Here is a 13701-nt window from a genome sequence, read left to right as displayed (position 1 = left end):
TATGTATACAGTGCTCTGCCTGCATGCATGCCTGCACGCCAGAAGAGGGCACCAGATCTCATGGTAGATAGTTGTGAGCCACCATGTGGTTGCTGGGAATTGAAACTCCAGACCTCTGGAAGAGCAGCAGCCAGTGCTCCCAACCTCTGAGCCATCTCTCCAGCCTCAATGGAGGATTTATTAAAGTCATATTCCAAGTTCGGGGAGGGGGGAGGAGTCCTAGGTGTGGTCAAGTCCAGATCCAAGAATAATGAGTTTCTTCGTGGGGTACTTGGGTGTTGGTTGAGGGTTTACCTTATTGTAGAGTAAACACCAAGGAGCTGGGCCAATTCTGTTTTCCAAAAAGACCTGCCTTGCCCTCCCCACATCCAACACTCCCTCCCCTTTTCTGTCTCCCTCCAAATAGAAGTGCTGAGAGAGGATGAGAAAGAATATGATAAAGATATGCTGTATGAAATCATCAAAGAATTAAGTTTTTAGAAGACCAAAATGCAAAAAAAAAAAAAAAAGACAAGACAAAACAAAACAAAACTCAGTGCTGGACTATGAACTCTGGAGAAAAAAGAATGTTGCCAGGCCATTCATCTAATGCAAATTCTCAACCCTTAGCATACTTGTGCATGTATGAGTGTGTGCGTGCGTGCATGTGTATGTGCGTGTGTGATGTACACAAACTCCAAGGCAAGCCCAGGAGAACAAGAACTCCAGGGAAGGTGTTAGCTGCTTTCCTGCTCCCTTCAGTGCAAGCACAGAATCCAGGCTGTGTGCTAATGAGAGGAAACACTTAGAGGCACCCAAAGCACATGAGTCTAAGGCTGCCTTGTGCCAAGAGCTGAAACCAAGACCTGGCAGCACTCCCAGGATGGTAGCCAGGCCAGCAATGGACCCTGGACACAGACAATGGCTCTGGCTCTTGACTACGGAATTCCACGCTGAAGGAAAATTTCCCAGAGGCCGAGATGATACACAGCTACTACTTTATTCACAGAGGAATGTCTAAACCCAGAAAAGAAGACATGGTTCCAAGGCAGGCTGTAGAACACGCTACAGCTGGTTAGACCATCTGTCACACAGTATCCCTAGCAGAAGGCTGGTATGGCGGCCTAAGAGGCTCCAGTGTGAACCTAACTGATGTGGTTAAGAATGACTATAATGGTTCTAATTGGGGTATTACTTTATGCCGTGAGCAATTCCATCTCTCACCTCTGACAGATGAGGAACCTTGTGGTGATATTGTGTTCCCCAAAATATTGTGCACCCTAATAAACTATCTGGGGTCAGAGAAAAGAACAGCCACTAGATATAGAAAGGAGAAAATGGTGACACACGCCTTTAATCCCAGGAAGTGATGGCAGGAAGCAGAAAGGTATATAAGGCATGAGGACCAGGAACTAGAGCCTGGTTAAGCTTTCCGGCTTTTGAGAAGCAGTTCAGCTGAGATCCATTTGGATAAAGGACTCAGAGGCTTCCAGTCTGAGGAAACAGGATCAGCTGAGGAACTGGCAAGGTGAGGTAGCTGTGGCTTGTTCTGCCTCTCTGATCTTCAAGCATTCACCCCAATACCTGGCTCCAGGTTTGTTTTTCTTAATAAGAACATTTAAGATTTGTGCTACAGAACCTGAGGCACAGAGGCAAAAAAAAAAAAAAAAAAGTGTGTGTGTGTGGGGTGGTAACTGAATTATTTCAAGGAGGTTACCTAAAACTAGACAAGGAGAAAAGTATCCCAGGAAGGTTCAGCTTTCTGGGAACAGGCATAACACTGACCACTCTCCAAAATGAGCCTGAGGCCAGGCTGCTGTCCCATGGCATGGTGCACAAAGCCAGACCAAGGTCATGTGTCCAACAGTCCCTTGAACCACCGTGCAGTTCCTCTGCCCACCTGTACCCTGTACTCATGTGCCCATACCTCCTGTAGAGCCCTCTGAGAAAGCAAAGCAGCCTCCTGCATGTCCTGGTAGGCGGCTGTGCACAGTACCTTTAAGCTAGGCTTTTCAAGCCTGTTTTCTAGATTTGACTCTGCTACTCAACACACCTGTGTCTTTGAGCAAGTTACCTAACCTCTCCACTCTACTGCTGGCATTAATACAATGGAAATAATTGTGATGTTCTAAGATGGATTCATATATATTTTTTTTAATTTAAGACTTGTATAGTGCTTCTTGTGGGCCATGAACTACTATTATTAAAAAATTTTTTAAACTATCTCCATTTTACAGGGACTCAGAAAGGTTAGATAACTTACAGCTTAATCATTATGGAGGCAGGATTCCAATGCATGCAGCCTGATCTCAAATGGATAATCTTGGGCAGTATATAGTCAGTCTTCACTCAGTATCTTTGGGGGACTGGTTCCAAGATCCAACTACCATACTCCAAAATCTGATGTTCAAGTCTCTAACAAAAAAGTAATGTAGCCCTTGTGTATAACCTATAAACATCTGCCTAGACATTTTAGGCACAGGGGGAATTTCTATTCAATTTTTAAATTTTACTTTTACTTTATGTGTATAGGTGTTTTGCCTACATATATGTTTGTGCACCATGAGCATGCAGTACCCACAAAGGTCAGAAGAGGTCATATGATCCCCTGGAACTGGAGTTATATGTGGTTGTGAGTTGCCATGCGGGTTCTGGGAATTATATATATATGTGTGTGTGTGTGTGTGTGTGTGTGTGTGTGTGTGTGTGTGTGTGCGCGCGTGCGCTTGAGTATACACATGCAGTGCCACAGAGAGTAGGAGGGCACCAGATCTTCGGGAAATAGAGCTACAAGTGGCTATGAGCTACCCAGTATGGGTCCTGGGAATTGAACCTGGGTCCTCTGAAAGAAAAGTGCATACTCTTAACCACCGAGCCATCTCTCTAGTACCTGCCTAGATATTTTAGATCAGGTCTGGCCACATGCCCCTTAAGACAACTATAAATGCAGGCCACACATGTGTAGATCACAATGTCATGTGATACCCGTTAAGTTGTATATAGATGTGTAGTGGGTAGCCATTCCGGCCTTGGCCTGGAAGTTCCAACCCCCATTGAGGCTTCGGTAATGGTCACGCCTACAAGGTGGGGCTGAGAGAGGACGCTGAAGACCCGAGATCCAAATGAGAAGGAGAGGCTGCTCTTGGTGCCCAGACCCTGGACGCTGGAGGTAGACCAAGCAGAGTTCGCCAGACTGTGCCATCCCTTTCCCAGACCCTGCAACCTATCCCTTCATTTGTAAGTTACCCCACAAAATCCCTTTTAACTATGTGGAGTGGCCTTAATAATTTCGCCAATATAGATGACTTATAATTCCTGATGTAAATGATGAAAAAAATAGTTCTCATACTGTGTTGTGCAGGAAATAATAACAACAGTCTGTACATAGGATGGACTAACACTTCCTATACATGCAATGCAGTTGGTGAATCTGTGGATGACAAACCTGTGGCTGAAGACCTCTACTCTGCCCTGCTCCCACTACCCCTCCCAAAGCCTGACACACAAAAGGCGCTTATGCAGAAGGCCATTGTTTTCAACCAGAGTGGTAACCGTGGTAGGAAGTATGGGCACAGCAACGGGACTAGAACATGTCCCTATTTGTCTCTCTACATGGTTCTGTGGCCCAGGCCCTTCCTGTTCAAATGGCTGTCACCTTCATAGTCTGCTCTGCCCACTGTCACTCCAGCACATGTTAGAGTGGCTAATCTTATCCTGTAATGAAGAATTCCCTGTTCCCACCTGTTCAAATGCATGCAGTGAGGGTTGCCTTCCTCCTATTCAAGAGTTCCCTATATTGTAATGCTGAACTAAAGGGAGCTGAACTAAGAACAGGTGCCAGACCACAAAGGCTTCAGGCAGTGGTGGCACACGCCTTTAATCCCAGCACCTGGGAGGCAGAGCCAGGCGGATCTCTGTGAGTTCGAGGCCAGCCTGGGCTACCAAGTGAGTTCCAGGAAAGGCGCAAAACCCGGGCTGGAGAGATGGCTCAGAGGTTCAGAGCACTGACTGCTCTTCCAGAGGTCCTGAGTTCAATTCCCAGTAACCACATGGCGGCTCACAACCATCTATAATGAGATCTGGCGCCCTCTTCTGGCCTGCAGGGGTACATGCAAACAGAACACTGTATGCATAATAAATAAATAAATCTTAAAAAAAAAACCCACAAGGGAGGAAGACATTAAGGTAGACGTGGGAGAACGAGAGAGAAGGGAGAACAGAGCTGAGAGCAGACTACTAGTAAGAATAAGGCAGCAAAACCCAAAACGCACAACAGCAATAAAGAACAGAGCCAAATGGCGGCTGCAAATCCAGCACTTGCCACTTAATAGCAAATGATACTTACTAAGCACTTCTATTAAGTACTGTGTGATGTGTTAAGTAAACTTTTCTGCATTATTATAACATTTTAATTAGTGCAAATTTCCCATGAAGTGGTTGTACATGAGGAAATGGTTAGACACATCTGACAGATAAACTTAATGGCTCTTTTTCCACCACAAAAATCCTGGGGCCACAGCCTCCTTACACTGACGCAACTCAAAATCAAGAGCAAGAAAAAAAGGTTTTGAGCAAAACAGATCATTAACTTTTTTTTTCTCACTTCCAAGTCAAGATGATTTTTAGCATGAAAGGAAATTGGATGGGGTAATTATCTAGTCCATTAGAGTCAGACTGTACAAAACATTAGAAATACAGACCCTGTTCACAGCAAGGTGCATAACTTGCTCCCTTCCACTTCACAAACCTGATGGTCACACAATCATATTCTGCTGTGGAGACCAAGCTCACTGCATCCTCCATTCTTGTTTACTATGATCACCAAAAGATGGCCCAGACACCCAGGTCACCTGGAAAAACCCGAGTTCCAACTGTCCTAGGTCTCTGTCCATCGCTCCTCATTGGCCTCATTTCTCAGTTTTTGAAATCCTCTATTCTATGGGTCCCTCTGGCCATCACCAGCACAATCCCTTACATTCTCAAACTCTTCTCTGGACAACCCAGTCCCTTCTTGTTTTAACAAGTACTTCAGTCGCTCCATGCAGATGCTGATGTCCTCCCAGCCCTCTCAGTTGACGGCTGTTTCCTCCCATGCCACTTCATGCTAGTCACTGTTCTGGTGATTGATGTTCCTTCTTTAGCAGAACTACTCCTAAGTCGGTTGGAGTGTGGGTCTGGACTGCAAGAGAGTCGGAGAAGGCAAGAAGAGATGCAAATAAGACAAGCGATCCACACGTACAACTGGGTTATAAAATAGGTGCAAGCACACACGTGTTGGATGAAATTCTGAAATGCACAGACAGACCTCATAACGTTTTCTTCAAGCGCACCAAAATCACAGCTTTCTGCCCTCCACTCTGTTGAGACCACCCTCTTTCAAGAAGATGGAATGGATGGAGAGCTGGAAGCTATAACCAAGAGGAAGTGGCAATATAGAGGCATAATTGCTAACCCTGGGAAAGCCCAATCATATCTGTAGACTGGATGTAGATGAGCGAAGCAGAAGGAGTAGGGCAGAAGGCACTAGACGGCGGACAGAGGACAGGAAGCAGGCAGGAGGGCAAAGGACCCAAAGCACAGAGGAAAGGGTTACTTCGCCTTAGGCTCCTCAGAGATAAGGAAGGACAGGCTGGGATAAGAATAACTGTATGCAGGTGGGGTACACGCTGTGTGTTGGAGGAACTCCTACTATACTACAGGAGACTCGGCATTACTATAGGAGTTGTGTGTAGGGCTGACAAGATAGCTCTGCAGGTAAAAATGCTTGCTGTCCAAGCCTAATGAAGACTGCAATTCCCAGATCCCATGGTGGAAGACCAGAACCAACTCCTGGAAACTGTCCTCTGACCTACCCACCTACACACACATACACACACATCTCCTACCTCTATACCGAAAAACAAATAATAAATAATTTTATAACAAAAGAGTCCATGTCTAACATCAGGATGTTACAAAATTAATTCATACCCCCCCTCCCCCTTTATTGTTTTTCAATACAGGGTTTCTCTGTGTAATGGCACTAGCTGTCTTGGAACTCACTCTGTAGACCTGGCTGGCTTCGAACTCACAGAGATCTGCCTGTCTCTGCCTCCTGAGTGCTGGGATTAAAGGTGTGCACCACTAAATCTGGCAATCCACAGACCTTCAAATGGGAAAGGATATAGCCCACAGGTTCAAGTGCTGTTGGCAATGTCCCTTCCAGCAACATTTGGCTTTGGAACAGTTTCTCTTCATGAACCGAGCCCAGACTTTAACTGGCAGAATGGGGCCACAAACTCCTTTCAATTAAGTACTATGTGTTAGAGGAGTCACAAAAAGAAGTCCCACAACCGAGATAACCATCTATTAAAGAGCTGGTTAAATAAGGCACACTACGTTCATGGAACATTAAAATTAAGGAAACACTCAAAAAAAAATCTAGACTGTGGACTATTCCATAAAGTAACTATGCAAAGTCATATCGTGAAGGGGCTGAGGTGTTCTTAGACTAAATCAACAAATCAATAAAAAAATAAGACAATAATCAAAGCAATACTTAAAATCTGACTCGACCTGAGAGAGGGTAAGTAGTAGGGGAGGAGAGAGAGAGAGAGAGAGAGAGAGAGAGAGAGAGAGAGAGAGAGAGAGAGAATGCACACAAGTGGACATTTGCAGAGACGAGGGAGGGAGTAGTTTAGCTGTCTTTCTTTATAGCTACTCACCCTATTTTTTGAGACAGGCTTGGACTGCGCAAAGAGCTCACCAGAATTCCGTTGTTATCTTGTTTTGCTTCAATTCGGCTCGATAGTAGCAATTCCCCTGTCTCCCTACCTCGTCCATGCACACCTGGCTGATTACTTGAGTACTGGAGAGCTCAATGGCTCAGGCACGCATAACAAGCGCTCTTACCATTCAGCACATTCAGCAAGCTTGGAGAAGGGATGCACTTAGAAAACGCACGTGAACGAGTGCGACAATTGGTGTAGCAGGAGTGAGAAAGTAGTTGATGCTGCCACCATTCCAGCTTTTCAATGTTTCAATAGTTGTTTACTAAAAACTTAGGGATTCTTTTCAATTAAAATAACATATCATCATGAACCAATACTGCAAAGTTGTGTGGTAGGGACAAAAAGAGAGATCAAATTTAGGAGAACAATTTGTCAACTGTTATAGATGCCCATTCTTTTTTACTTGATCATTTACCTTCTAATTTATGGTAGCCAGCTATGGTGGCACATGCCTTTAATCCCAGCACTAGGAAGGCAGAGGCAGGTAGATGGATCCCTGTGAGTTCAAGGCCAGCTTGTTCCATAAAGGAGTTCCAGGGCAGCCAAGGCTGTTATACATATGAAATAAAAATAAAAATAAAATAAATACAAAAATCTTGGTAACTTAGATATGCCAGTATCTAAGTTATCATAAATTTCCTTTTTTGGGAGTAGGGGGGGTGGTTTTTTGAGACAGGGTTTCTCTGTGTGAGTATTTTGCTTACATAGATGTATGTGCACAATGTGAGTTCCTACTGCCTGTGGAGGCCAGAAGAGGGCATCAGTTGCTTTGGAACTGGAGTTACATATGGTTGTGAGCACCATGGGGGTGCTGGAAACGGAGCCCTGGTCCTCTGCAAGAGTAGTAAGTCCTCTTAACTTCTAAGTGAGCTCTCCAGTTCCCAAAGAAAATTTTAGAAGCAATCCAAATTATGAAAAGTAAACACAAAAAGGAGGGGTCGGTTTAAGTGTCCATCAATGGGCTTTTCACCAGGAAATACTCGGGAAGATGAACTATGCCATTACATTTTTTAAAGAAGTCATTAACCATTTCTAGGTGAAAGAAAACAACTTGGTATTGTATAAAATATGATCCCTTTTTATAGAAGACAAATGCAAAGTTTGTATACATCCTTTTAGGTAGTCAGACGTAAATTCATAGAAAAAAAATTGGAATGCAGTTTACCAAACTGAGAAGAGAGAAAAGACTGACAAGAGGTTTGTAAAGGGAAGAAGATAACTTGACTTTAGACTTTATATGCTTTTATAGGTAAACCTGACAGCAAATGAAAAGTGACCAACTACTAGTCACACAGCTGAAATATTTTAAAGCTGTAAAGAGGTGCTGGAGAGGTAGCCCAGAAGTTAAGAGCACTGACTGCTCTTCCAGAGGTCCTGAGTTCAATTCCCAGCAACCACATGGTGGCTCATGACCATCTATAATGAGATCTGGCGCCCTCTTCCATATACATAATAAATAAGTTAATTAATTAATTAATTTAAAAAGGTCAATAGAGGAATACTTCCCACTCTTCACAGCAACTGCCTCTTTAGCAGGAGAGGCATTTTCTCAGTTTATAGCTTCTGCTCTCTACTGTCTATTGCAGCATCATTCACTACAGTCAAGGTATGGAATCCACCTACATGTCCATCAACAGATGTAAAGATAAAGAAAATATGGCATATTGGGCGTAGAGAGATGGCTCAGTGGTTAAAAGCACTTGCTGCTCTTCTGCAGGACCTAAGTTCAGTTCCCAGTGTCCATGTTCAGGCAGCTCACAACCACCTGTAACTCTAGCTCCAGGGGACTCAATACATTCTTCTGGCCTTCATGGGCACCCACACAACAAGGAACATACACACAAAAATACACACATGCCACAAATCAAATAAATTTCCTAAAAAGAAAATACAGTATAGACGTACAGTGGATAGCATTCAGACTTACCAGGACCCACCCCTTACTGAGGAAGGGAGGATGATTCCTCTTAGAGATGTAGCTACTGAGAGGTTGCCCATGCTCTAGTGGAGGACCCCACACCCACGCACATATAGGTACCACTAAATGGATTTAGTAGACTCTTATTTTAAAACAATGAAGAGGACATGAAGTTGGGAAGCAGACATAGGGGAGGGGACTTAGAGGGAGATATGGGAGGGTAGATATGATCATATTTCATATCTCATGGCATACACATATGAAACTCTCAAAGAATAAAAAAAATAATAATGAAGGCCTGTCATTTGAAACAAGGTGACTGAATCTAGAACATGATGCTAAATGAAATAAGTCAGGCGTGAAAAAGCAAACACCACATGAATGCAACGACTGTTAGCAGAAAGGGAAGAACAGGATATAGGACACGCCTTTATTTTGCAGTTATTTTTAATTTTTGTGCAGGTACATATTGCGTCTAGAGAATATTCTTCCCCCAACCCTTTTCTCCCTCTTCCCTTCCCATTTGTTCCCCTGTTTCTCCTAGATAATTTTTCTTCTACTTTTCTGTGTCTTATACATTTCGTTATTAGACAAAATGCAGCAACCACATATAAGAAAAAATATACAGGATTTGTCAAACTGAGACTGGCTAAGCTCACATTCAATCTGGTTTCTCATGGAACTTGCTATGTAGACCAGGCTGGCCTTGAACTTGCAAAGATTCAATTGCCTCTGCATCCTTAGAGTTGGGATTAAAGCAGCAGTGGTTCTCAACCTGTGGGTCGTGACCTTTTCAGGTTGCATATCAGCTATTTACATTACAACTCATAACAGCAGCAAAATTACAGTTATAAAGTAGCAATGAAATAATTTTAAGGTTCGGGTCATCACAATATGAGGAACTGTATTAATGGGTCACAGCATTAGGAGGGTTGAGAACCACTGGATTAAAGGTATATGCCACCACACCCAGCTTAAATACTATATTCCTTATATATGTATGTCATAAGACTCTTTAGCCAAGAAGATGCATTAAGCCACTAATGATGATTAGAGTTCATAGTTTCTCATAACCGCTATAGTTCTTTCCCTCAGAGTATCTGAACATGTTTAAAAAATACCTTTTAGGCTCGGAAATGAACTTCAGTGTGAGAGGATTTATTAAGAGCACTCAAAGCCTTAGGAGTTGATCCCCAGCGCGCGCGCGCGCGCGCACACACACACACACACACACACACACACACACACACACAAAGAAAGAAATAGAAATGGCAGACTCCAAGATCCCGTGGTATCATTGTATCTGTTCTGATGACTCTCATAAGCATCTTTTGAGGTCGCATGCCCACAACCCAAGCAAGCACATTATGATCCACCTCATTCCCTCTCCTGACATAAGAAGAAGGTGGAATGAGCGAGTCAGGGCAGAGCACTGCTCTTTCCTCCAGCACCACCCCGACTTCCTCTTTCTTCTCTGAGTCCCAGCAAACAGGACCACAGTTATGCTTGCCAAACGACGGGTAAGCTCCCTACTGTCAAAGGAGATATTTGGAGCTTATGAAAGATGCGACTTGCTCTGGTGACACAACAGTTTGGGCGAGCATGTTTCCTGGTGTAAAAGACACAGCTGCCCAGACCTGCCTACTTTGTTTGGACAGGCCCACAGAACTGTATGGAGTGGCGGTTCCAGCTCTCTCAGCCATGAGCTATTCTGCAAGGATTCACTTAGCTCTTTATCTTAACCAAGCTGAAAATGAACTCTCTTAGTTCCTGACCTTCCACCTCTACCTGACTTTGGAGCGGTTACCTGTCCTCGTGGGAAATGGCCAGATACCACTCTGAGTAACTGTTTCTGGTGCCTGAAGTCACATCTGAAAGGAATGCAAAGCGCAAAGAAGCTCTAATGGCACAAGGATGCTTAGTGAGAATGACAATAATCACAGCAGTACCAACTGCAACTATGACGGAGTGTTCCTAGGAAGACAAAATCTGTTGTCTCCTGAGTGTTAATGATGAAAAGAATGAACATTAATGATCATAATGACTAATACTTCCAAACTCTAATGGATTGAACCACCTCCCCAAAGTTCAAGTATTAAAATCATAACCCCCAATACCTAGAGACAGAGCCTTTAAAGAGATCATACAGGAGGGCTCTAATTATCATTAGGCCCTAATTCAATAATAGACCACCAACATCCTCTAGAGAGGAAAAGATTAGGATACAGAGAAAAACATGGAAGGCCATCAACAAATGAAAGAGAGAATCCAAAATGAAAATTATCCAGCTGATCCCTTGATCTTAGACCTGTGAGGAATATCTACTTACCCAGTGTGTGAGACAGTCCTTATTACAGAAGTCCTAGCAAATTAATACCCTGGCCACCTGTGGTGGCTAATCTTCATCTTCAACCTGACTAGACATAGAACAACCTGAAAGCATATCTCCGGGTCAGTGCTTCTCAGCCTCCTTAATAAAGTTCCTCATGTTGTGCTGACCTCTAACCATACAATCATTTTCGTTGCTACTTCAGAACTATAATTTTGCTATTGAGCAGTGTCTCAGTTCCCAAGATCACCAGAAACATGTGTTTTCCGATGGTCTGACCCACAGGTTGAGAACTGCTGCTCTAGGTTGTTGTGTGTGTTTCCTATGGGGTTTGACTGAAGAGGGAAGAGCCACTCTGAATGGTGATGATATCACATGGGCGGCTAGGCTAGTCTGACTGGAAAGGCAACACAGAAAGCGAGCTGAGAACAACATTCACTGCCCTCAGCTTCCTGACTGGATGCAAGGTGACAGCTGCCCCATGTTCCTGCTGCCGTGGCTAGCGCCACTCTCTCCATGATGAAGAACTTGAGGCACAGAGTGAGTGCACCTTTTTTGTAATAGTCAGCTCCTGGAACCCAAATGGCTAGCCCAGGTAGAACAGCGAAGGACACTGGTCCACTTACTGTGATGGACTGTCACATTGAAAAGTGTAACTGTAGTTAGAGGCATGAATCATGCTAACATACTGTTGTATAGTACAAGGAAGTCCTAGAAAATGACACACAAGGTATCATCTCCATAAAGGCCAGGGAACACGCAAAACTAAGTAACATCTTATTTAAAAATCTGACTACATAGTCATGTTTATAGACATATCTGTACATCTGAGAGATAAAACTATTTTTTGAGAATTTTGCACATGCACATAATATGTATTGATTAAATCCACTCTCTATTCCCTACACTCCAATTTTTCCTCTACACCACTTTTCTCTCGCAATTTCATGTGCTCTCTTTTTTGAAACCCACCTCAGTACACTGTCTGGATGTGCATGGATGTAGGATCATACTGGAGTACCAGCAACCTTCAGGAGCCACATCCCTGAAGAAAACATACTTTCCGTCCCTCAGTAGCTATCAATTGCAAATAGTTCCTCAGCTACTGGGTGGGGCTTCCTGAGGCCTTCTTACAGCCATGCTGGGATTTGGGCTGCTTGATCTTGCACAGGCATTGTGCATGCAATCAGAGTGACCATGTGTTCATGTGTGCAACAGCCCTGTCATGTCCAGCAAATATGGTTTCTGCTATGTATGGCCACTACTTCCAACTTCTAAAAAAATCTTTCCAAAGAAACTAGTTTTTTTTCCTTTTCTTTTTTTCTTTCTTTCTTTTTTTTTCCAAGACAGGGTTTCTGCCTGTAGCTCTGCCTCCCGAGTGCTGGGATTAAAGGCGTGTGCCACCACCACCTGGCTAGAAACTAGTTTTTAAAACAAGCAAAGGAATAATAACTCTAACTCAGGCTGGCAGTTTTCTCTTGGGGGAAGTTAAGGACAGAGGCAGCAGGATTGGAAGAATAGCACATGGGTTAGTTCTTATGCTAGGCTTGCAGGAATTACAATGTCTGTAAACAAATACATGCAAGAGCAAACTAAAAAGAGAATCTGTGTGGATGAATGGTGAAGATTCTACAAATCCACAATTGTAAATGTGGTTACCCAACTGTGTGCACCAATATCTATTTGAAAGAAAGAGGAATAGATGTTTGGCTAACTAGCTTGTACATAGGTTCAAGGCTTGTTAAATGACTGAGCTGGGATTTTAACTCAAGGCATCTGACTTCAGAGCCCACGATGTCCACCACTGTGGTCTCTTCCATTTCATATGCTGCTCTACTGAGAAAATAGAGTGGGTCACCTGTGAGACTCAAGGGCCTTGTCCTACCTGGCTACTATGACATAGGTACTACTCCATAGAAGTGGACACAAAGGTTCTGAAATTCACCAACTCCAGGTTTACCACTTTTTCAAACTTTTCCAAACTGATCAAATGTGATGCAATCTAGAAAACAACCTTTTGAGTACACAAGAAGATACTTCAAGTCTTGGAAATACAGCAATGAACTCATTGTTTGATTTCTCACTCAAGGAGAGAAAGTCGGTATTTGTTTCTCTCTCTTTTTCATGAAAAGCAAAAAAAAAAAAAAAAAAAAAAAACAGACAGTTTAAAAGGCTGCCAAAGGAACTGAGGGCAAGAGTAAGGGCAAGACAAGACAAAGGTCAATCAGACTGTTTTTGTAGGGGCCGAACAACACATCCAGAGTAACCTGCCCAAGGCTGAACCTCATGCTTTGGTAGAGTGGCAAGGGGCTCAATGAGGGCCTTTCCCACCATTCACCAACTCAAACATCGTTCCACCCTGCCTCAGGTTGCAGATTCTACCCTAACCATTGGATCCATATAAAGTTAACTCTGAGTTCCTCATTCGCCCAGGCCATCCATGATACCCTCTCCCGCCTTCCATATTTTAGTGACTTCAAAGGACTTCAGCATCAAGTGGTTTGAGATAAGGTCAGTCTACTAACACTAAATCAAAGGCTCCCAGTCTTGTCCTAACAGTTCAAGGGCACTCAACCTGACCTCTACCCCACAGCTGCCAAGTGAGGAATCTAGTTAATCTTCAACTCTCTGAGGGACACATTTCTGGGGTGGGGAGGACTTTTTTTAGGCAGGCCTGAAGTTGTGAGGCAGGCCTCCCTGTCTTG

The 13701-nt window shown here is 43.6% G+C and overlaps 1 protein-coding gene across 8 annotated transcripts in view; it reads right to left on the bottom strand.

Annotated features, from left to right (window-relative positions):
• Tmem164 (transmembrane protein 164) overlaps positions 1–13701 on the bottom strand; it is a 278095-nt gene that overhangs the window by 152017 nt on the left and 112377 nt on the right. The window lies entirely within an intron of this gene.

This window comes from Onychomys torridus, chromosome X, assembly GCF_903995425.1.
Source record: "Onychomys torridus chromosome X, mOncTor1.1, whole genome shotgun sequence".
NCBI classification, from domain to species: domain Eukaryota; kingdom Metazoa; phylum Chordata; class Mammalia; order Rodentia; family Cricetidae; genus Onychomys; species Onychomys torridus.
This window is presented reverse-complemented; position numbering and strand designations above follow the sequence as displayed.